Below are 22,240 nucleotides of genomic sequence, written 5' to 3'. Positions count from 1 at the left end.
TCCCCCTAAGAAGGGAGCCACACCATAAACTCTCAGCAGAGACTAACAGCCCACTGATAAGTACTAGGTTAGAAAGAATTTAGGCTGGGCTGAACCCACTGACAATGGAACTCCCAGGGCCAGGAAGTGTGAAGAAGGGAAGGGGGAAATAAACCTTCAATCAAGCTGTAACCCCCACCTTGCTCTGGGGAAGTGACAGTTGGTGGCTAATGAAGAGAGATTAAAAAAATGGTCCAAGGACAAAGGATTGCCATTTGCTTCCAGAGACCATTTCATAAATAAACTTTAAAGACTTTTATCTCTGCAGCAAGACTTTGTAAAAATGTGAAAATGTTATAGTTTAAATATGATTTTATGGGCTTTCTTTTAAGACATGGTAGAGAATTCACTGACACTTTAGGGACAGAACTGGCAAAGTATTGCAGATTACAAGAAAAGCTTCCATGTTGCAAATGCAAAGTTTTGTTCATACATCCCTTATGATCATCCACACCCATGTATAAAGTTATAGAATTTTGAATAATATAAATCCCATTGAAAAGTGTGAAAAACTGCTAGAAGGGCAAAACAAGGTCTCACAAACTGGAGGATTGGACTGCCATGTGCTGCATAAAATATGTAACCTGCTTATGTAAGTGTTTAGATGTTTCCATTGTATGAAGGTGCCATTTAGGGCAAAAATGGATTTTAAGTAAAGTAATTGTGGGAGGTTTTGGACATTGTAAAACTCGCATCATAAATCTGACATCGTTTTCTGGAAATCCAACCAGCTGAGAGCGAGGCAGAGACTATCACCCTTGTCCAATCCAGTTGTTACAGGCGTGTTTAGTTAAGCCTGCCCATGCCATATACTTTAATGATGTCACTATGCATTAAAAATTAAGGGTCCCTGACAAGACTCTAGACACACACCCTTCCTGACGTTCCTGCGCTGCATTCCTGTTCCATCCATCCAGATTCCAGATCCCAACTACAAGGCCAAAACATTGCTGACCCCACTCCAGGGCCTACTGCAAACCCAAGCAGTGCTGATCCTATTCCCAGCCAGGCCTCAAATCTGAAAATCCACTAATCTCTCATTAAAAAGGGGAAAGCGGTGGTAGCTTTTGCATCCTGAACCAGCCTTGCTTGCTGCCCACTAACTGCATGCCCGCTGCCATCCTGCAATCCTGCCATCCAGCTGACCTTTAGTATCCAGTGACCAGAATTGCCATTCCAGTCCAGTGCCATCCGGTGACCTGAACTGTCCAGCTGTTTGCCAGGTGCACCGCCGTGTGGTGACCAGAACCTGTTGACGGTCCATAAATCACAAAACTAAAAGGTGGACTGTGAGTATAAATCACCACCCCATAGAAATCCATAGTATACCTTGTCTTGCCCTGGTCCTTATTGCACTCTCTAAGTCATCCTATCCTTATCCCGATAACTTGTTGAAACTGTCAGACTCATTCTTGCGACCCTGCCCTTGATTTCTAGTGCTAGCGCCATCTCTTTAGTAATTTTGTCTTGTGTAATCCTAAACCATTAGTCCTATATTGAGTGATCGGACTGGTTTCCGCCAGGGTTGGGCGCTGCGGTGACAGGGTTGAAATTGCGAATCAACCCTGGATCTTACTGTGTCCCTCTTTGGTGGGCTAGCCTGAATACTCTAGTTTAAAGTAAAACTGTTCTTGTCACAACTGATTTCCTTTCTTATTTCACGGCTTCATTTTACTCAAAGCACACTTTTTTATATCTTGTATAACTCCTCCAATTTACCAGCTAGTTTCACTTCTAGAATATACCTCTATCCCCCAGCCCAATCTATCACCCACTCCAAATCAGTGTATTTCACCCGTTTTTATTAAAAACTGTTTGGGTAATTTAAGGCAGGAATTGAAAAGCAAAGTTTCCAACGTGTCATTTTGCTGCAATCTGTTTTAAGCTTTCCACTCATTTTCGAACTGTATGCTCTTGGTAATCCATTCTTTGTCATTATTAGTGTCTTTGCATTGTTGCTTTAGTGAGGAATTATATTTGTCCATTTCATTACACGTTACATTGCAAGGGGTTTAAAATCCGTTTTTCTCTCTTATTTGGGGAGGGAAGGTCAGATTTGGATTCCGTTTCCTGTTTCTTATTCCTGATTACCTGCTGTTTCTGTCTATCCACTCAGAATTGATTATTTGTGGGGTGAGGGAACATTGCAGGGGGAAATTCTAACTTGGGTGCTATCTTTCCTAAATCAAAAAGTGCTCCTATTCCGCTGTGCTGTGTATATGTCCCACTAGAAGGTTAAACCCCGTTGATTGCTCACATTCTCATTGTAATTATCATCCCACTGGTGATTGCTGCCCCATATTAAAAAGTGTATGATTTCTTTTGAATTTTAAAATAAATAAATAAATATTGTATTTTACCAACCAGCCTGGTTCATGGTTCATTGTGACGCGGGGTGTTTGAAAAGGGGGTGTAATATGAGTGGTGTACCATCTCAATATTGAATCTATATAATATAAAGAGATATGCATTTCAGTTGTGCGCTGCATTCTAGGCCGAGACCAAGTTGTGTGTCGCCTGATTGAAATTCTTAACAATCCTCTGACTCCCAGATAAACAACCACAGATCTAATCATGGCTATCTTATATGAATCTTGAAGGATTTATGCTGAGACAAGTCAGTGCCAAATCTCTGGACTGAACCATTGGTTGCAACCTCACATTCAAATAGTGCATAACCAGGAATTCCCATTGGGTCTGGTATCCAGAATCATTATTATGCAAATTCAAGGCCTTCCTGCCATCGCCTGACTACAGGAGTGCCATTTAATCCCTGGTACAGTCACAACTTGATGGGGAATTTGCTCCTCTCTTACGTCCCTACCTCAACCCTTGCACCACTCAAAGCAGTATAACCTGCCACAGCTAGACTAAATGTCAGTATCAGAAAATGTGAGAATATATCTTCCATGTTCAGGGCGCCATTTCTGGATGTAAGCACAATTTAAAAAGCCTCATTATCACAGGATTGGTGAACAAAAATTGTAAGAAAGAAGAAACCAGGAAATAGCCTTTCTGCTGGTGCACACTGTCACATTTTAAACACATACCACCAGACATCTGCATGGCGCCAGTCCATCTACACCCTATAAGCACCCATTATACCTGATACCACCACCAATGGAGTCCACTTGGCCAAGGCTCTATTCCTGTAAATTCTACTATGTACAGTGCTCTGTTGCTTCGCAACTTTGTATGTGCTTTGGAAAAACCTTATATAGATACACAATTACATAGTTAAAATGCAGTGTGAGCGAAAGTTTGATTTGTATTAATGTAATGGACTAGGAGGTGTAGGTGGTTTAGACTGCGTGTTGGTAGTAACCTTAGTGTTGGCATTTCCAAAGTGTGTACTCTTTACTTTTTGTTTACCTTAACTACTTTCAAAAAGAAATAATAAATGCAAATTGAGAGGGATATATTTATAAAGGATAAAAAATGGATACTCACTTATTATAGTGCTATAGGCTCATTATTCACACTTTCTTTACTTTACTTTATTCTATTTGTAACACGCACCAAGGACCCTGAGGTTTACAGGTGCACATAAACTGAGACAGAGCAAACAAGACAAACAAAAAAGTGGAACATTCCTCGGTAGAGCGAGGTACACAGTCTAGATACACTGATCCTGAATCTTAGGTTCACAGCAGTCATCAAAAAAATAACAAGGTTTTAAGCCTTTTCCTGAAAACTGCTGTTGAGCCTATTTCTCTACGGTTGCGAAGGGCATTCCATGCCCTGGGTGCGGCTATAGCAAACGCACAGTTCATAGCCTTGCTGGATTTGCAGGCTGGCATCTTCAGCTGATTGGTATTGTTAGACCTGGGGGAGCCTTACACTAGGTTTCTCAGATGATACCTCACTCAAGTAAACTGGCGTAAATCCGGGACGGCACTTGTGGGTAATAAAAAGTAGACGATAATGAATCCTGGCTCTATTTGGAGCCAGTGTAAACCACTTCTGGCGCCCAAGATGCAATCTTTCCCTTTAAGTCCGGTGACAACTCTCACTGCACTATTTTGAATGACTTGGAGGCGGTTTCATTCTGATTTGGGGATGCCAACTAGCAGACTACTGCAGTAGTCTATCTTTGACCCCACAATAGCCGTTGCTATTATTTCAGAGTTCTTTTGTGAAATGAATGGTCAGCCGGCAGCTTTATATAGTAGGCTGATGAAGAAACTAGGCTGCTCACATGAGCTTTCATGTTCAAATTCTGGTCTAGTATGTTTTCACTTTCTTTTTTGTCACGATATCACACCGTGCGATAGAAAAACACTCGTAGTCAGGCCCTAACTTCCTTATTATATACTCATCCCTACTACCATCAGCTCTGTTTTTTCTTTAAGTGCTAGCCCATTCTGAATCATCCATGTCTGTATAAAGTCATAGACCTTGTTAATGGTACTTTCATCCTCCAGAAATATACCTGTTAGCGGAATGAAACATTGAATGTCATCCCCATAACTAGCAAAAGCCACACCATTTTTCTCGAGAAAGTTAAAAAAGGAACAGTAAAAACATTGTATAGAGAGGGTGACAAACAAGAACCCTGTGCCATACTTTATGCTAAAGGCACTGGTATAGCTTCATTGTCCTTACTGCACACTCTCTACACCATCTGTCACTCAGTAAAGAGGTGATTCAGAGAACAACGTTATCTGAGAAGTGAGCCTCTTCCTTCAAGCTAGTGACCAATAATGCATGTTCCACTGGATCAAAAGCTTCGGACAGATCCAACAGTATGAGCAAGGTGGTTTGACCTTTATCCATGGAGTCTAGTAGCCTGGATTTAAGGTCCAGTAATGCTGTTTCCATTCCATGACACTGCCTAAAACCTGATTGCCATTTGTTTCAAATCATGTCTTCATTGAAATGAGCGGATATCTGGATGTAAGCCACGCAATCGAAATGTTTTAAAATAAATGGAGTGTTGGTGATATGCCGGTAATTGGCTGCTGTATTAGGACACAGTCCAGGTTTATTTAATAATGGGGTGATCTAGGCATTATTAAGCCACCCAGGCACATGATTTTCCACAAAGGTGGCATTAACAAATGTACACAAGGCACTAATCAGGATAGGGGAGCAGGACGTTATAATCCTTGCCGGGCAGGGATCCCCTTTACAAATAGTAGGTTTAAGGTGGTCAATGATATTTGCAATTCAGCTTCCAAGAGCCATTAGATACGACATAGTCCGCAGGAAAGAAGAGCTTCCAGCAGTGACCAATAATGCGTGGATGAGTTCTTCCATTACTCAGTTTAATTTCTCCACCATATCTGAGGTTGAGTTGTCAGTCATTGTGAACCAACTCAAAGTCACCACTTGCAAAGGTTATCCATGCTCAGCCTTAATAATGAAATCTTGCCCGTCTGCCTTATTGACCGCTATTTGTAAGTTTGTTAATGCCTCACTCATAGAAGGTTTTGTGCCTGTGGATCTTAAACAAGATTGGGTTCCCCAAATTCTTAAAAAACCGGGCCTTCCCTCAGATGTACCACTCAACTACAGTCCCATTACAACCACGCCCTTTCTATTGAAAATTCTGGACAGGATCGCGTATGAGCAATTCTCGCCAATCAGGTTTCAGAGTCGGATACAGTACTGAAACAGCACTATTGGAACTTAAATCCAGGCTGTTGGAGCAGATGGACAGAGGCCTTGCCTCTATGTTGATGCTCCTGGATTTGTCGGCTGCCTTCGTCCTGGTTGACCATTCCATTCTGGTCGCCAGGTTGGAGGCAGTGGCTAACTTCTCCCTGGTAGCGGTATGCTGGATCGCCTCTTTTTTGAATAACTGAGAAAGCAGAGTCTTTTCTGGGGAAGCGGAGGCCTCCCCAATCCCCATTGAATTTAGTGTCCCGCAGGGCGCCTGCATTTCCCCCTGCCTTTATAATATATTTATGGTTCCCTTCTTCGCTTTGTTGGATCAGGAGGGGGATCATGTTTACCAACTACGTGAAGGACACGCAGTGTGTGGTCCCTGTGGTTGGTACTCACGCAAGGGATGAGACAGAACAGAGTTTACACCTACATCGAGAACTGGATGGTGGGGAATAACTTAGCTCTCAACAGGGGCAAGACAGAGCTCCTGATTGTCGATTCTCAACCCATGTTATTCATGCTGGGTTTGCCATATGAGAGCTTCCAACTCGGTGAGGTCAAGATAACCCCTTGAAGAAGGTTAAAACCTTGGGGGTTATCTTTGACCAGCAGCTCACGATGAAAGTTCATGTGGGGAGTCTTGTCTCTGCAGCAGCCTACTATATCAAATTCTCAGCCCTTCTTAGGACTTTTATTTCTCAGGCAAATGCTGAGACTATTGCCCGAGCTATCATCGGAGCACAAATAGACTATTGCTGCAGCCTATTGGCGGGCCTGAGTAAAACAGAGGGTAATAGATTACAGGTCATTGAAAATGGTGCTGTTAGAATTGTGATGGGGCTTTCACGCCGCGACCATGTGTCGGATGCAAGAAGAGGACTGCATTGGCTCCCGGTGGAGGCACGAGTGCGTTACCACCTTTTAATGATTACTTTTAAGTGCATTCATGCCACTATGCCCAGTTATCTGAAGCAATTCATAGTGGGAAAAGTCCAAAGCCGATCCTTAAAATCAAGTAACCAGAAACTCCTTATGGTTCCTAGAAGTAGAACTAGAAGGGCTGAAAGGGGAGCTTTTTATCTCTCAGCACCTACAGCCTGGAATAATCTTCCGTCAGACCTCAGTGTCCAGCGTAATATAGAATCTTTCAAAAGAAAATTGAAAACGTGGCTGTACGCTTAAACCTTTCACCCCTCCTTTCTGGGTTCTCACTTCTGGTGCCATTTCTCTGAGCTTCAACTTTTGTGTTTGACAGCTCCCTAATGGCCATAGGTCCAAGATTTTGCACTTAATAAATGATTAAAGAAAGAGACAGACATGAAGTCTTTCTAAGATTTGCTATATAACAGAGGGTTTAGAATACATTTATTTAACTAAGTTTGATTGTTTCTTTTATCTTTAAGTGATATCTTCTAACAATGTACCCATGTTTAGTAGCCACTTACAGTCTTTAGACACAGTGACCTTCAACTACAGTGCCTACTCGCAATGTCCTGTGGACAAGCCAACATTGTGCCTGAGGCATATCCTGCTACTATGCCCCAGACACATTGACCCTCCAGTGCCATCTGAGCCTCACCATTGTCCATGCCCAGGGGACACTGTGCCTGTGGCCATGTCCAGTGGATCCTTCCTAGGGCATGACCTGAGGCTACGCCCTGGACACAATGACACTCTGGTCACTTCCCAGTGGGCATGGGCTGTTGCGAATTCAGCAGTCAGTGTTCCATGCCCATGCCATTAAACTATTCCACAGGCACTATAACCCTCCCTGCCCACTGCATTAGCTAGTTTGATGTAATTGTGTCCAGGCATTTTTGTACTGCACTTAGGTAAAATGTCCCGGTGGACAAATGTTTTATTTTGACACCATCTATAACTTTATGCCTTTGACAAAACTTTCCAAGCCTTTCCAGAAATATACAAAGTTGGCTACATTTGCATTTTGGCACATTTCATGCAGTCCCTTTTAAGGGGCAAAGTTGAATGAGATCTTTCTGTATACTCCTTGCAAACTTGCCCTACCTTTTTGACTATATAAGATTAGTTGTTGCTGTTGGGTGGTGCCTTAGAGATACATGTGAGCTGAAACTATTGCATTGGAAGAGGGGGATGGATTGTGAGGAGGGACACACAGATTGTGGGTGTTTGACAGTTTACCCACCCTTTGTCCATCCATTGCTATGCTTGTCCCTGTATGTATGGATGGATGGATGGATGGATGGATGGATGGATGAGATTTATAAAGTGTGAACCTAGCTGGGAAGCAATGGAGCACCTTTCAAAGGGATGAAACCAGGGATTACAAGTAGGATGCATGGATAGCATAGGAGCTGGAATGTGTAAGGGAAGCAGGGGAGGAGGTAAACTCTAGATGGGTAGCATGGAGTGGAACGATCAGTGAGTGGCGTGATTTTATTTGAAGAGTAGGATCTACAGCTGAGCTCCTCCTGTCCTTCCTGAAGTGTAGGATGGAGGTGGTCATTCTTATTTGCATCATAGGAATCCTGCTCCAGTGACTGGGTACATAGCAGGAAAAGAACGGTTTCCTGTTTTTTTTTTTCTCTTGAAATTTCCAGACGGGTGACGTTGTGGCTTCTGGTGATGGACTTGCAGCCTCCAGAAATGGAAAGGTTATCAGCCTGGTAGAGTGGTGATTTTGGTTGGGACTGAATTGTAGGTGAGCAGGCAGTCTTGAACATGAGTGCTTGAAGGAGTGGCCAGTGCAGCTCCTTGAGGATGGGGGTGATGTGGTGGAATTTTCTTTGTGCTGTGATGAGGCATGTTAGACCGCTTCCAGAGGGACAAAGGTAGCATCTGGACCCCTGTGAGTAGGCCGTTGCCACAGTACAGATGGGAGATTACCAGGTCTTGAACAACTGTTCTTAAACTCAGACAGGATGAACGGCTTGACTTTGCTGAGGAGTGTTAGCTGGTACCATGCTAGTATGGCCATTCCAACTCACTAGCTGCCTCTTCCCGATCAAAACACACTGGGTTGTATGTGGCCTGTTTTTGTTATTTGTAAAAAGTCTTCTAAGAGTTAATGGCTTTTCCTGGTGTAATAGACTGGTCTTAACCAGGTCTATCCTGAGCCACTTGATTTATATGCAATGTATGTCTCCTCACGTTCGTTCGTTCCTTGTCTTACACTGAAGTCCTCATAAAAACAAGCCTTAAAAAAGCTGACAGTTTTGCCTTGTTTATAGGTAGACAGTGCTCAGGATCTGGCATCATATTTCCAGGTACTTGTAACATTGTCCAGCTGTTGCCATCTTATGTCCAGGTAGTACTTTTATGCCCTTGTCTGGGAAATGCCTATCCTTTAACTATACAAAGCCACTCATATTGGCTTTGCCAATGCTTGTTTTTTGAAAGATTCATTAAGTACTTTCTATGGTGGCCAGAAAAAGAACTGTCCCAAAAATGTTGGTGCAAAGTCACATTTACATTGCGCGGCCGCTGGACTCCACAGTCAAATGTGCACATTTTCTTAAAACTAAAATGCCCATATTGCACCCTTCTTTCAGATACCTGTGATATCTGTAACGGTTAAGACAAGCCCCATTGGAGTCTGTTTGTAACTCATGATCCAAAAATCCAAGTTGCTGGCCCTAGTAAAATTAATAGACCCACATCACTCAACCACATTTCTGGATGCGGATTTGCATGTATGTCCACAATCTATCTACAGAGGAACATAGGAAAAAGGTGGATGGATTTTTACCAAACCCAAAAGGATTTCCATTTGCCAAGATGCCAACTAGTAGTCCCAGTTTGGTGTAAATCAGTGAAGCAGTTTTTGCTGGAGTTGAAATGCAACTCTACCCTTTAGCAGTCCCCTCCCCGACTCACGGTCGCAAAACCTCCCATAAAAAATGTGTTATGTATATTTGCTTTGCTGACGCTGTAATTTATACATGTTATAGATCCTTGTGGTTTATAATGTAACCAGAACCTCTTAATGGCATTATTGGACATTAGTGCCCGGTGTGGGTGAATGAGCTCGTTACAAGCCTCTGCTTCTCCACCACGTCATCCCGGAGTGGCCGCCATGGAAAGGGAGAAGGGACTATGTGTAGTCCCTGCTACCCGATCCCTGGTGGCCATTTCTTTTGCTTTTTTTACTCGAGTCGAGAAACGGTTAGAGCGTCGTTTCTCAACTCGAGAAAAATTGCTACTAGTACCCTGGTACGACATGCCAGGGTACTAATGGCAATATGACCCTTGGAGGGGGGCATTACCGGTCGGGTAATGGCCGCCGGGCTCTGTTAAAGGCCTCACTTCGTTCGGGCTTCTAAGTATGGCCCCGCATGCATTAACCGACCAGTAATGCTCCCCCTCCTCCGGTCAGATTGCCTAAATAGCACATGGATGCCAATTCTGGATCTTCTTGTATATACATACATTTTTTGTACTTTTCTTTTAGTATTGCATTACCAAATCGTTCTCAGTGCATTTCTGACTCGTCTTTGCATATCTAAGAGGGAAGAAATTGAAAAGCTGTTCCTTTCGTATGTGTAATTCAAATGCTTTAGATTCTGCATCAAGTTTGTGTTAAAAAAAAAAGTGTCACATCAAGTTCCGAACCTTTTCTAAGTCAATGCTACCAGTCTTCTGTCTGGTTACATTTATCAGTTTGGCATTAGCAGGAAACACATTTATAGGATGGCTCTTCGGATCAGTGTGCATACGTTGTCACTCGTTTAGTCCTGGAATTGTCCATCAATTTTCTGTTAAAATATAAGCAATCACTTCGTTACTATAAGATATCCAGTTGTTCTGAGTTTTGCTTCCTTTTATTGTTGTCTGAAAAAATGAATAGCCCGGTATTCTAAAAAGAAATATTTGATGGGAAGCCATTCAACCTTCTATTAGGATGTAGGCAGCAGGAGCAGCTTCAGAAGCCGTGCACTAGTGGACCTGCGCCTTTGAATACACGCTCGATCATCTACAAGGTCTGTCTTTATTGGCTTCTGGGGAAATGCCAAAATGTTGTGACATTGCTCAATCATTGCTAACAGAATCTTGACATTAACAGTCGCTGGTAACCAGGTTTAGATAGGAGCTTAATATAGTATCCATCCGAGCAGGAAGATGTATATTTATATATATTTGGAAGCCCAGTTTTAATTCTTCTACTTTCTAGACCAATAAGTGCCAGTGTGATGAAATGCCATCTGGCAAGGGCGTGAAAGCCTTGGCTTTACATTTTTCTTTATAAATTATGAAATTATGCAGGGAATTCTATCTGATCAGATTCCCCTATCATAACCTGTATGTCAAAAGCATAGTGTGTACTTGTGCCCTGTTGCATCCATATCCTGATTGGCAGCACCTGCTCAACCAGTGGCGCAGAGCAGGTTCAGAGGTCACAGGTGCCCTCTTCACCGCTGAAGTGACATCCAAGTCTCTGCAGCGCAGGGGCTGCAGTTAAAATAGGCACCCCTGTTCCAAAAACTGCATAACTCTGGAGATCCGGTCCTGGTGGTACACTAAACTGTAAATATAAGTAATAACTGAGTTAGGGTATGGTGGACACCATCTCTCAGTTATCCCAGCCACATTAAATTAATTTTGCACATATGTCAGCTCTGTGGACCCATTTCAAGGAGTATGTGAATTGTTCCGAGACTAGGCCCACCACTGTACACTGACAGAACTGTAGCCCTGGGGGATTGGTTCTCTATGTTCCTTTGTAAGGGCAGGTAACACCCTTTCCCCAGGACAGTCACTCCACAGGATGCTGGCCTGGGAACAGAAACCCAGATTCACACCCACTCAGAGAGAGCCAGGCCTCACACCAGGCTTCTACATTTCCAAGGCCTTTATTCTTAGAGAGAAGAGAAGGGGCCAGAGTTAAAGTAGTCAGGGGAACTATGTTCAAGGGAAGGAGACTTAAACCTTTTTTAATTGCTCCTACTCTCTTTCTCTTTCCTGTCCTCTCCACTTCCTCTGGAGGAAATAACTTTGGGTGCAACCTCAGAAGGGAAAAGTCCACTCATTTCAAGAGGAGGGGTTGGACCCCTAAAGCAAGCTGGCTTTAGTCCAATCACCTGGATACTTTTGTTTATAAAAGAAGGGATCTCACACCACTTCTTTGAATCATCTTTAAGCATCTTTGGATCATCACTTGAGAAGATTTAATTGGACCCTGATGAGAGAGCAGTCTTTTCTAAAGTCCTCCAGTTGTGGGGCGAAGGCAGAGGTTCCAAAGACAGAAGCAAGCCCTGTCCCCTAACGATCCCCAGGGATCATTGGGGGTGAACACTGCTACTAGGTTATAAGCCTGCATCTCTGCCAGCCACCTTGTTGTCTAGGACCTCACTGTGCTGAACCAGAAATACTGCGCAATTGGCATGCGAGAACAGAAGAAAGGCAAGCAAGGAGGAGGAGAAAGAGTACTGGTGATGTGACCACGGAGTCAGAATGGTGGCCAGTCTGCCCGTACATTAGTGCCGAAACCATCCAGGGGAGTAAGCAGCTCCCAGTCTGAGTCACGATACCGATGACGGGCCAAAGAAAAGAATGGCACATCAAGGAAAGAAACACTGTGGAAAGCAAGCTGCACAGCGGAAACGAGAAAGACAGACAATTCAAAGGCCTGCAGATACCACCGACATTGCTCCGGAACTGAGAAGGTAAAACTGGTCATGGGAATGCCAGCAAGCCAAGCGAGACTCATTATAGGTTAAGCGAAACTCGTCCCCGTACTAATGGGAAAACTATTGGAAATAAATCCAGTGAAACAGAAGTGTTTGAATGAGATAAGAAAACCATAGATTAGGAAATAAATAAAATTGGATGCTTATCACTTCAGTGAAAAGGAAAGGCCCACCCCTATCTCGAAGATAAAAAAGAGAGCACAAAAAAAGAGATTCATTTGGGGAGAACAAATCTGTGAAGCCAGGAAGCCCAAACTCATATACGAAACTGCACCCTGGGCATGGGGAAATTGTAATTTGAACTTGAGCTACCATAAAAGAGAGGAGAAGAGTGTAACAGAGATCAGGAACCCTATAATGGGGAGAAAAGGAACCTAAATAGACTTGAGCTAACCAGGAATAATAAGGACAAGAGAAATACCAGTCCCCTAAAAAACTGCCAAACTTGATATAGTGGATGGTAAGTGACTATTTGCATATGGTCTATTGAATAGAACAAGGGAAGCAAGACCAGGGGGGGAATTACTAACCCCTTTAAAAGTACTGCAGAACTTGATATAGTGTATGACAAGAGACTATTTGACCAAGAAGAATAAGGAGTAGGGAACTACCAATCCCCTAAAAAAACTGAACTGCTTGATATAGTGGATGAGAAGAAACTATTTGCTTGTGGTCTACTGAAAGGAGCAAGGGAAGTGAGAAGAAACTTGTGACAAAACAGCAGGAGAAGAGAGTAATTCTCCTAAACTTAGTTACTTATAATAGTGTCAGATAGCTTATATTTGGACACATGACACATTTGTTTTTGGACATTCATCCTGGCTGACAAGCATATTAGTTAGAAAGTTAGAAAGACAGACAGAGAATTACCCCACAGTTATAGGGAAGCAGAGGCGTTATTTTACTTGAAATATGTTTCACATTAAGAACATGCCTTTACTGCATCCTTGTCCTTCTTTTGATCATCCACAGACACCATCAGTCTTTGGTTTCATATCTTGCACTTATGAAATCCAGCCAAAGTGATAGGTTAGAATCCTACCAAAACATATCAGGGTGTGGTCAAAGAAAGCCTCTCTAAAGGAAGGGACATGTACCAGCCAGTCATCAAGGTATGTGTGGAAGAGAATGTCTTTGCTGTGAAGAATGGCTACCAGTGGGGTCAGAGTATTGGTAAAGGCCTGGGGGTTAGACGGGTGGCTGAAAAGGGGGACCCTGAATTTAGAGAGGCCCCCCTGGTGCCCAATCTCAGGAAACGTTGATGCCTCTACAAGCAAATGTGTGGAATGTGGAGATAGGCATCTGACACATCTACAGAGCACAGGCATTTCCCTGGGGCTATCATGCTGATGGTTGTTTCAGGGGTCTCCTTCTTGAAGGTGGTTGAGCATAGTAAGCAGTTGTCTGTGATGGGGAAACACTGTCCAAAAAACCTTGGCACAAAGGACAATCCTACCTCTTACCCCATCCTTCTGAAGGAACATCTTATATTGCCTTATTTGTGATTTGGGAGGTTATCTGCTGCTGGAAATCTCTCCTCTTAACCATGTCTTAGGGCCAAGGTGTGCTCCTGATTCCAGAATCCAGGGGAGAGGAAATGAAATCTAAGGAAAGTCCACCATGGATCAACATGGGTGCCCAGATGTCTGAATCCTCTTGAGCATAGATGTGGTAGAACTGGGAGAGTAAGCAGATCTGGTTGGAGGCAGGACAGAACGAGGATCTGTCATGCCACTGGAGGAGCAGCACACATGTCTCCATGGGACATGATTCTGACCTAATATCCCCTCTTCTGCTGCTAACTCTGCCTAAAAAAAAACCTCCTGGCAACCAAGGTTTGCAGGAACACTGGTACTAGTGGGGACCTCTCCTGGGAGCAGACATCTGAGGCTTGATAAGGTGTGCCAGGCCTAAATTCTCCCTCACTTGTTTTTCCAGTCCTCCCATCTTCTGACCCAGAAATGGGGTGTGGGGGAGGACAGCTTATTCTGAGGCTTCACTTTTCAATCCCCTGACACAGTAGTGACTCTTCTCTTGATACCCCAAATACTACTCTAAAGGGAAGGCCTGCAGGACATTACATATTATGTCTAATTCAAACATATGTTTCTTCTAAATCCTTTTCAAGGATGTCCACCACAGAGGAGTAAATAGTGCTCTCTTCTGTTGCAGTTAACAGTGCCTGAACGTCTTTGAGAATGGACTGTAAGGCATAAGTTTTGTAGATACTAGCTCTCAATCCAAAGGAGGAGGCCCAATGAGCCATCTTGAAGGTGCCTTCCACATGCTTCTTCACCTGATCTATTGGGGACACTTTCTCTTGGCAGTGGCACAAGAAAGTATAGAGTATTTCTTAAGTTGGTCTGGGAAATCCTTATGAAAACCCTGAAGTTGGTACATTTTTGTCCAGTGCCTAATGATGGCTGCCTGTTTCAGGTACTTCCAGTCCCTATAAAGGATGTTAACCACACTTTTAAGACTAGGGAGACCCTTGACCTCTATAGGAATGCAGCAGCTGTAGGCATCAAGCAATTGTGGGAGTGAGGGGAGCAGCCAAATCAAAAAGGTTTAAGTTTGCCAAAAGGTAATCTATGGCCTCCTCAGTTATCTCCCTTCTGTGCTATTTCCTTACTGAGTCTCAGTACTCCTGATCCTCAGAGGGGCTCCAGCAGCATCAGCAGCAGTGGAGGGGTTTGGAGGTGGGTCAGTTGTGGGGCCTGGCCCCTGATTAACTGTAAACCTTTGCGTGGTTGCAGCATCTACATTGTACACTAGCAACATTTTGAGGTCAGCCACTGGGGACAGATGAGGAATAAGAGGGTCAGCAGCAAGCGAGTGGTGGTATCTCCTTTTCTTATGATGATGAGCCCTTGGGTGCTCTCTGGAGTGTGAGTGCTCTGCACATAAGCATTCCTCGGAACAGTACTTGGCAGTTTTGCTAGGGCTGCTGTCTCTGTTCCAGTTCCTATGGTGGTCCCTCACTCTGTGTTACTCGTCTCCGTAGTGTGTGGGAGAGCTGCACTTGTCACAGGATTTGGAGCACCAGCCTCCCTCTTTGCAATTAGCAACAGAAAGCAGTGATCTTGTTTACAAGCCCAATAAAAACACTTCTCATCTAACCTGGGGCATGAGCAGGTTAGGAAATTGTGCAGTGGTCTCCTGCTATACTGCACACTGTTGTCCTTCCATACTTTCAGTCTGGAGCAGCTTTGCAATTACTTTCAGGGAAGAAGGCAAAGGATGGGTAGAGGCCAAGGACTGTGCTGGACCCTCATTGGGCGTAGCTGACACAATATCATTCCACTGAAATGAAGGTCTAGCCTGCAGGTGCCCCCCAACGGAAAGTAAAAAAACAAACATTAACAACCTTGCATGTATGAAAGGCAAGAACAAGCATGGGGTATACAGGGTGAGGCTTTTACTTAACCAGTCAAGAGGCTATCTGGGCAAATCCTCCACCCAGAAGGGTTACCGTATGTAACAAAATATATATATAGTGACAATGTTGTTGCCATTTTCTGACGTGGGTTTACTTAATTGCCTAAGGTCTGGGATGGGAAAGAGGGATTACGAGAAATTGCGTTTCTATGGATACCAGCATGTTCATCTTGGAGTAGTTGTGTAACAATCAAGCAACCCCACTTTCCGTACACCACTGACAGCACATATGGAAGAGGTTGAATCTTAGATTCAAGGTACATGCTGAGGAGAAAGACTTGAGAGCAACTGCACAGTCAGTGAATGATGATCAAGGAAATAGAAAGATACTGAGACTTAGCAGCAGAACATGTTTCTTTTCTTTTAAAAGGTTAGGAAATGTGACAGGAAATGTGTGGTTTAGAGATAACCACATCTTGAACTATGTATAACTGCAATCTCGTTTCACAGGGTTTCCACGAATGCGAAAGTAAGAATATTTAGTCATTCAATTTCATGAAAGAAATTGGGGAAATTACAAAGGGCGAATGTTGTTCCAATGCTGCACTTTTTCTCAGAGGATGTACACACATAAGGAAACCAGTATGAATTGCAGACTAACAATGTAACAACATGGTTTCATAATTGTAAATCATGTAATGTTCAAAGAGGGCACATGAATCATAAATATGTGCACAGAGAATGGTGACAAGCTAATCAAGTGGGTGGGAATGCAGGTGCAATCTGGCAGTGACCTTTCCCTAGTGCCTACCCCAGGTGCTGTCATTTTTGTACCCACTGGTTCCCCTGGCCGCCTACCCTCTTTCCAACACCCTGGCCACAGCCCCCATGGCATCCATTATCCAGCAGTGCACTGTAAGTGTTCAGAAATGTGCGCCGGACAATTGGATATAGGTTTTTCACAAGTAGCCATTTTATTAACTTAAAAAGGGTTGGTAAACACCTTGCTTTCCCTAACCTAACGAGGATTCCCTACCTATGAAACTAAGACTAAAAGAAAAGCACTCTAACATCGAAAGGCATCTGTCCCTCACAACTATACATACAATAAATCATACAGGTATTATATGGCTGTTCAGATTCAACAAAACAATAATTATGTTCACATATACAGTTCTGTATAGAACTATACTTATATCCAGGGTCGGTTCCCCTTTCCCCAGGATTAAGGCAGAATCTTTCAACTCAAAGTTCTGTTCAAGTATCCAGTTCTGTTTCAAAAGCAACACCAAATTCCTCTCAATAGTCAAGTCTTGCTTCACAATCAAAGTTTCTTCACTCAATACGTTTTCCACTTGGCACTTGGATTGTTCCATGTCAAACAAAGTGCATCACTAGACGGAACACTTGTTAAATTCCCACAAATCCTGTGTAACACATCACCAAGCTTTATCTTCACACTGTCAGTCAATATTTCAGAGTATATTGACCAAACAAATGTTTCAGCTTTCTCTTTCATTTAACAACAATGCTTTGTCAACATGGTTTCACCACAGTTCATCAATCACCTTAGTGGACACCACAATGCAGTACTTCAACGTATCCTTCCTGGTGCACTAACCTGCCAGCACTAAAAACTAACAGTCCCTTTCCAGGTATACTCTTCTGCCTGGACAAACACTCCTCCTACTGCAAAGTACTCTGCAAGGTAGCTTGCTTCAAACTTCAAAACAGGTCTTTTGGGCCTCCTCATGAGTTGGGTGGTAGCCCTTAAATGCAGCCGTAATACCAATACCGCCCCATTTAAGGGTCTGCCCAAACACGAGTCTGGCAGAATTTACCCCAGCTACAAGCTGGGGGTAAATGCGCCGTAAAAATGTTCGGGCACAATTAGTGCAGCTAATACCCGTTAAACGTCCAGCCCTTGACCCAACGCTAATAGCGCTGGAGCGGGTGGAGGTACCGCTATTAGTGAAGGCGGTATCCCAGCGCTAATACTACCAGGATACCGCCCAACTTGTGATGAGGCCATTTGACCTTCTCCATCATTGAAATTCACAGCTTCTTTCATAAGGAAGCAATACACATTGATGCTGTTTATTCCACTGGTATGTTTGCCAATTGTTGTGCAGGTCAGGGTCTCCCCCCCCATGAGACTTTCTAAAAGGAGGGCTTGTGTGCTGCCACCTTTGGGTTTCTACTAGCGCACCAGTTAACTTCTGACAATGGGCCTCATTACGAGTCTGGCGGTAGCCGTGCCGGTAAAACCGGCAGGCTGCCGCCGGACTCATGATGAATTACTGCAGCCTGACTTGCCGGAATAACCGGGGCATTACAGCCCCAGTGATCCGGTAACTACGGCGGCAGCAATTGTTACTTCCCATTCCCATTCGAGTCCCGTAGGACTCACTGGGAATGGGGAGGAAGGAAGCACCGGCACTGTGCGCAACATTGCCAGTGATTCCGTCAAAGTCTGCTGGCCGGTGCCATTCTGCCCGCCAAGGTCAGACCTGGCGGGTGAAAATTCCACCCGCCTGCTGACTCGTGGTTTGCCGGTCCGGAAACAACGGACCGACAAACTTGTAATGAGGCCCAATGTCTCTTAGTCACATTTCTTTCTTTAAGTGATTTTCACTTCTTCTTATAACTGTCCCTCTTTGGATTGGGTAATTCTGATTGGCATTTTCCCTTTCAAGCAATCTTCTTCTTTGTATAATGTCAGAGAAATGGTATCCTTGTTTAGTCTCTATTGCCTTTCTTTGTCTTAGGAAATGCTTGTTGTTATTGAAGTCCAATATCTCTGATTTACTTGGCCAATTCTGCTTATAATCTTGCTCAAGTATTGGCTCCCTCAGTTTTGACATTGAAAGTGACAACTTTGCTTGGGCATTAACTGATCTTTTCCTTGGCAATGCTGGTTGCAAAGTATTGCCCCTTCTTTACTTAGGTAGGAATGGTCACAGTCTTGTTTAAATATTGCCCCTTTTCTATTTTGGTTGGGGTTGTTGCAAACCATTTCCTCCTGTTGGCCTCTAATATGTATATTAGGCCACAAGTACTTTAATTCATCAGTTCGGCATTCAAAATGACCTTTAGCAGCCAGCAGTCTTGTACAGAGCGCTCCGGGATCACCCAAGGAAGGTAAACTAACTGGTATTCTCTTTCGCATCTGCTCATCCCGCTGAAACTTTGGTCATTTCCTCATTGGTCGGGTCTCTGGAGCTTGACAGCTCCAGTGACACTCCCGCTGTCCGCACTGGTTAAAATAGGAGCTTGCCACTTCCAATGTGGTCTCCGGTGAATGCCAACCACCGGAGCAAGATGCTGCAGAGGGAGAGCTCCATTGTCTCATGGGACAGCCCATAGCTGCACCGCTTCCCACTGTGCATCCTCTGTAGAATGAAGTCTTCGCTTCTACGACTCTCACAGCACTGCACTCAGTTGCAATCACGTGGGAGGTCCCGGTTTCTTCTTACTGCATGTTCCACTGCTGCCGCTCACTTCTTCTGATTCTAATAGCTTGCACCTGAGGGCATCTTATTTATTCAAAAGTTGCACTCAGGTGTGGGTCATTGGAACCACTAGTCTGCACATCATAGTTCTGTGCCTCTAAGCTCCTCTGCCTCGTCTCAGTACTTAGGGAATTATGGGACTGGAAGTCCTTAATGTTTTTTTGCCCAAAAGACTAAAACATTTTGAGGGGTCATTTGTAAATGAATAGATTGATTCTGGGCTTCATAGTGCACACCCAAGGGGGGAATCATAACCTCAAAAGTAAGCATAGGTAATCTCTGATACCTACATATACCATTCCCTGTCGATTATATAAGGGTTTTCACCATTAACAATTTGGTAATTTTATGAATGGAAACCCTACACTGGCGTATCACATACAAACAAAGAAACGTATAGATCACTATTTTCTTCAGTCTATTGCCCAGTTAATGTGTTCACTAGACTCTATCCCTAACGAGAAGCACATCCTATTCCTGTGGGGTGTGCTATCCCTAAACTGGAGGTGGTGCACCGCCTATCTAATAGTATAGTGAAGAGGGAAGCTGTCACTACAACTACAATGAATACTAAAAATAGCTGGGATCCTGTCCCAAAGCTATCCACACAGCCGGACAGTTCATGTGGGAATATTTAATGAGCGGTACAGTACCATGATTTATTCATCCTCTGTGAAGTGTGTGCCTTTTGTGCGAGAGAAATTATTTCTCTAAAAATAAGAGGTAAGACACTTGAATTTTTGTTCAGTTTACTCAAGATGTAAGTTTTTTAGAGTTCTTCCTCACAATAAAAATGAGAACATAGTTACAAATCTCCAATGAATAGGAATCCAAATCATGTCGTGTAGATAGTAGGCATTTAAAGATGTTACTTATGCTGTGTATCTCAAGGATCACTCAGAGATATCAACACATATGCGTGGTCGACCGGTTTCAATGACATTACTACTGTAGTCATCTTCTTCAGGACCAATTCCTTTTACAATTGCAGCCAGTCATCTGCCCATCAGTAGAGGTGAAGCATCCAACCCAGCCTAGGAAAAAGAATTACAAATAAACATTTACCCAGGTGTAGGATCATTAACTGAATTTACAAAATGCACTATATGCTGGTGGGTCTGCTCAAAGACAGTGATTAATTGATTGGTCAGGCCCTACTCTGACATGTTGGGCTAAGACCAGATAAACCCCCCACAACTCTCTTTTTTTCTCTTTTTCTCTTTTATTCTAAGGGCAGGGTACTTCTACTCCACCAAGAGTCACCCTCCTATGCTCATACTTGAGCTCTTCCCATAAAACACGTTTCCAAAACAGGCATTTTTGGTTGCCTAGCCATCACTGCCAACATATTACGTTATCTCCTGTCCCACGTTTTTTGCAGGAATTTTAAGCAGGTGGTCATAGTGGTACATTTTGCAGATCTGTCTTTCAGGCTTCATGTAATTAGAGCAAAGGGTGCACATATAAGAAGATACAATGATATCCCTTTCAGTATTTTAATGTTCTACATTTTTGATATATCAGCATCCCGTAGTTGGCAAGTGGTGCACATGTTCCAAAAATCAAGTTTTGTTGTTACTCTTGCCTACATGACCATGCAACATACGCCCTATCTCTAGAGGGCTTGCTGGAATTATAAGGCATTCAGGCAAGACTCACAGTGACCTTTCATCATGTTTTAGGCCGTACAAAGTGAGACCGTATACCAGTCTTTTTTGGAACACATTCATGTTAGGTGACTCTCTGAATACAGGACTTCAATCGTATATAATATATATATATAGTGTATTGTACAATATCACTGTGTGTGCACCGGATCTGGATTGCAAAATCGTGTAGATTTGTCACTTTTACCTTGCAGCTGTTCCAATTCCACGAGAAGGGCAGCAAGGCTCCAAACGGAATCTCATGCGCAGCTCTCGCTAAGAGTTATCATAGAGACAGGCCAATTCGGGGCTGTAAGACATTCTGCCCACTTTGTGAACAAGCATGTCACAGTCAACATATACTTGTTTCCTCTAGAGGAGCGGGCCCGATGAAATCGACTTGCAAATCTGACCAAGGCATTGTCATTCCCCTTTTTTGCAGGGCAGTTCTGTGTGTGAGTGACCTGGGTTGGAACTGAGCACACACAAGACACACCCCTTTAGGTAAGTATTGAGGTTCTGGCCCATGTGTGACCAGTAAGCAACCTTGCGCAAGATTTATAATGTTGTGTGAAACTCCCTATGATGGCAGTGGCCAAGTCATGGGTGTAATTCAACATCAGGCTTCAGAAGGATGTAGGTACCACCCACTAGTCACAGCCAGAAAGGGCTCTCCTTACCAACAAACCGTCATGGATCCGGAACATCTTGGAAAACTTCATCAACACCTGGAGATCCTCTTACCGGTACAAACTGACTCTGTTAAAGGAAAGATCACGTGGTCTTCAATGTGTTGATATAATGTCCCAATGATTCGGTCCTCTGCGCAGTGATTAGATCTGCATCTGGGGTGTCGAGAGTTCGCTGTTTGCACGTGTTTGTGACCTGGTGACAGCAGCACCTTGAATTTCACCCGGCAAGGATTCTGTTTCTATGAAATCCCCGTGCAGAGCTCCTTTTTTAGCCAGCTGGTCAGCCAGGTCATTCCCAGTCTTACCTGGCCCCTCTATCTTAGAATTACATTTTATCTTGGTCCAATAGATGGTAATCTCATTGGAGGTCACCAAATCGTAAATTGACTGGATCAGTTTGGCATGCTTTAGGGGTTTGTTGTTGACACAAAGCATGCCTCAATTCTTCCAATTAATCAGGTGCTCCACAAACTCAATCAGAGTAATTGATTATGACCAGTTCATTGAGTTGGTGGTGCACTTCAGTGAGGATGGCTTGATAAACGGCCATCAACTCTGCAACCTGACTACTTTGTGGTGATATTTTTTAAGCAGCAGATCATTCACCAAAGCATTCCCAATGCTAGCCACCAGTTCTTTTTCTCCGTTGTGCTAGGGGACTCTTCTTGTGTTGGCCATATCTGACCTCCACAGGAAAG

This window comes from Ambystoma mexicanum, chromosome 2q, assembly GCF_040938575.1.
Source record: "Ambystoma mexicanum isolate Mex_15411 chromosome 2q, UKY_AmexF1_1, whole genome shotgun sequence".
Taxonomy (NCBI): Eukaryota; Metazoa; Chordata; class Amphibia; order Caudata; family Ambystomatidae; genus Ambystoma; species Ambystoma mexicanum.
Note: the sequence above shows the minus strand (reverse complement) of the source record.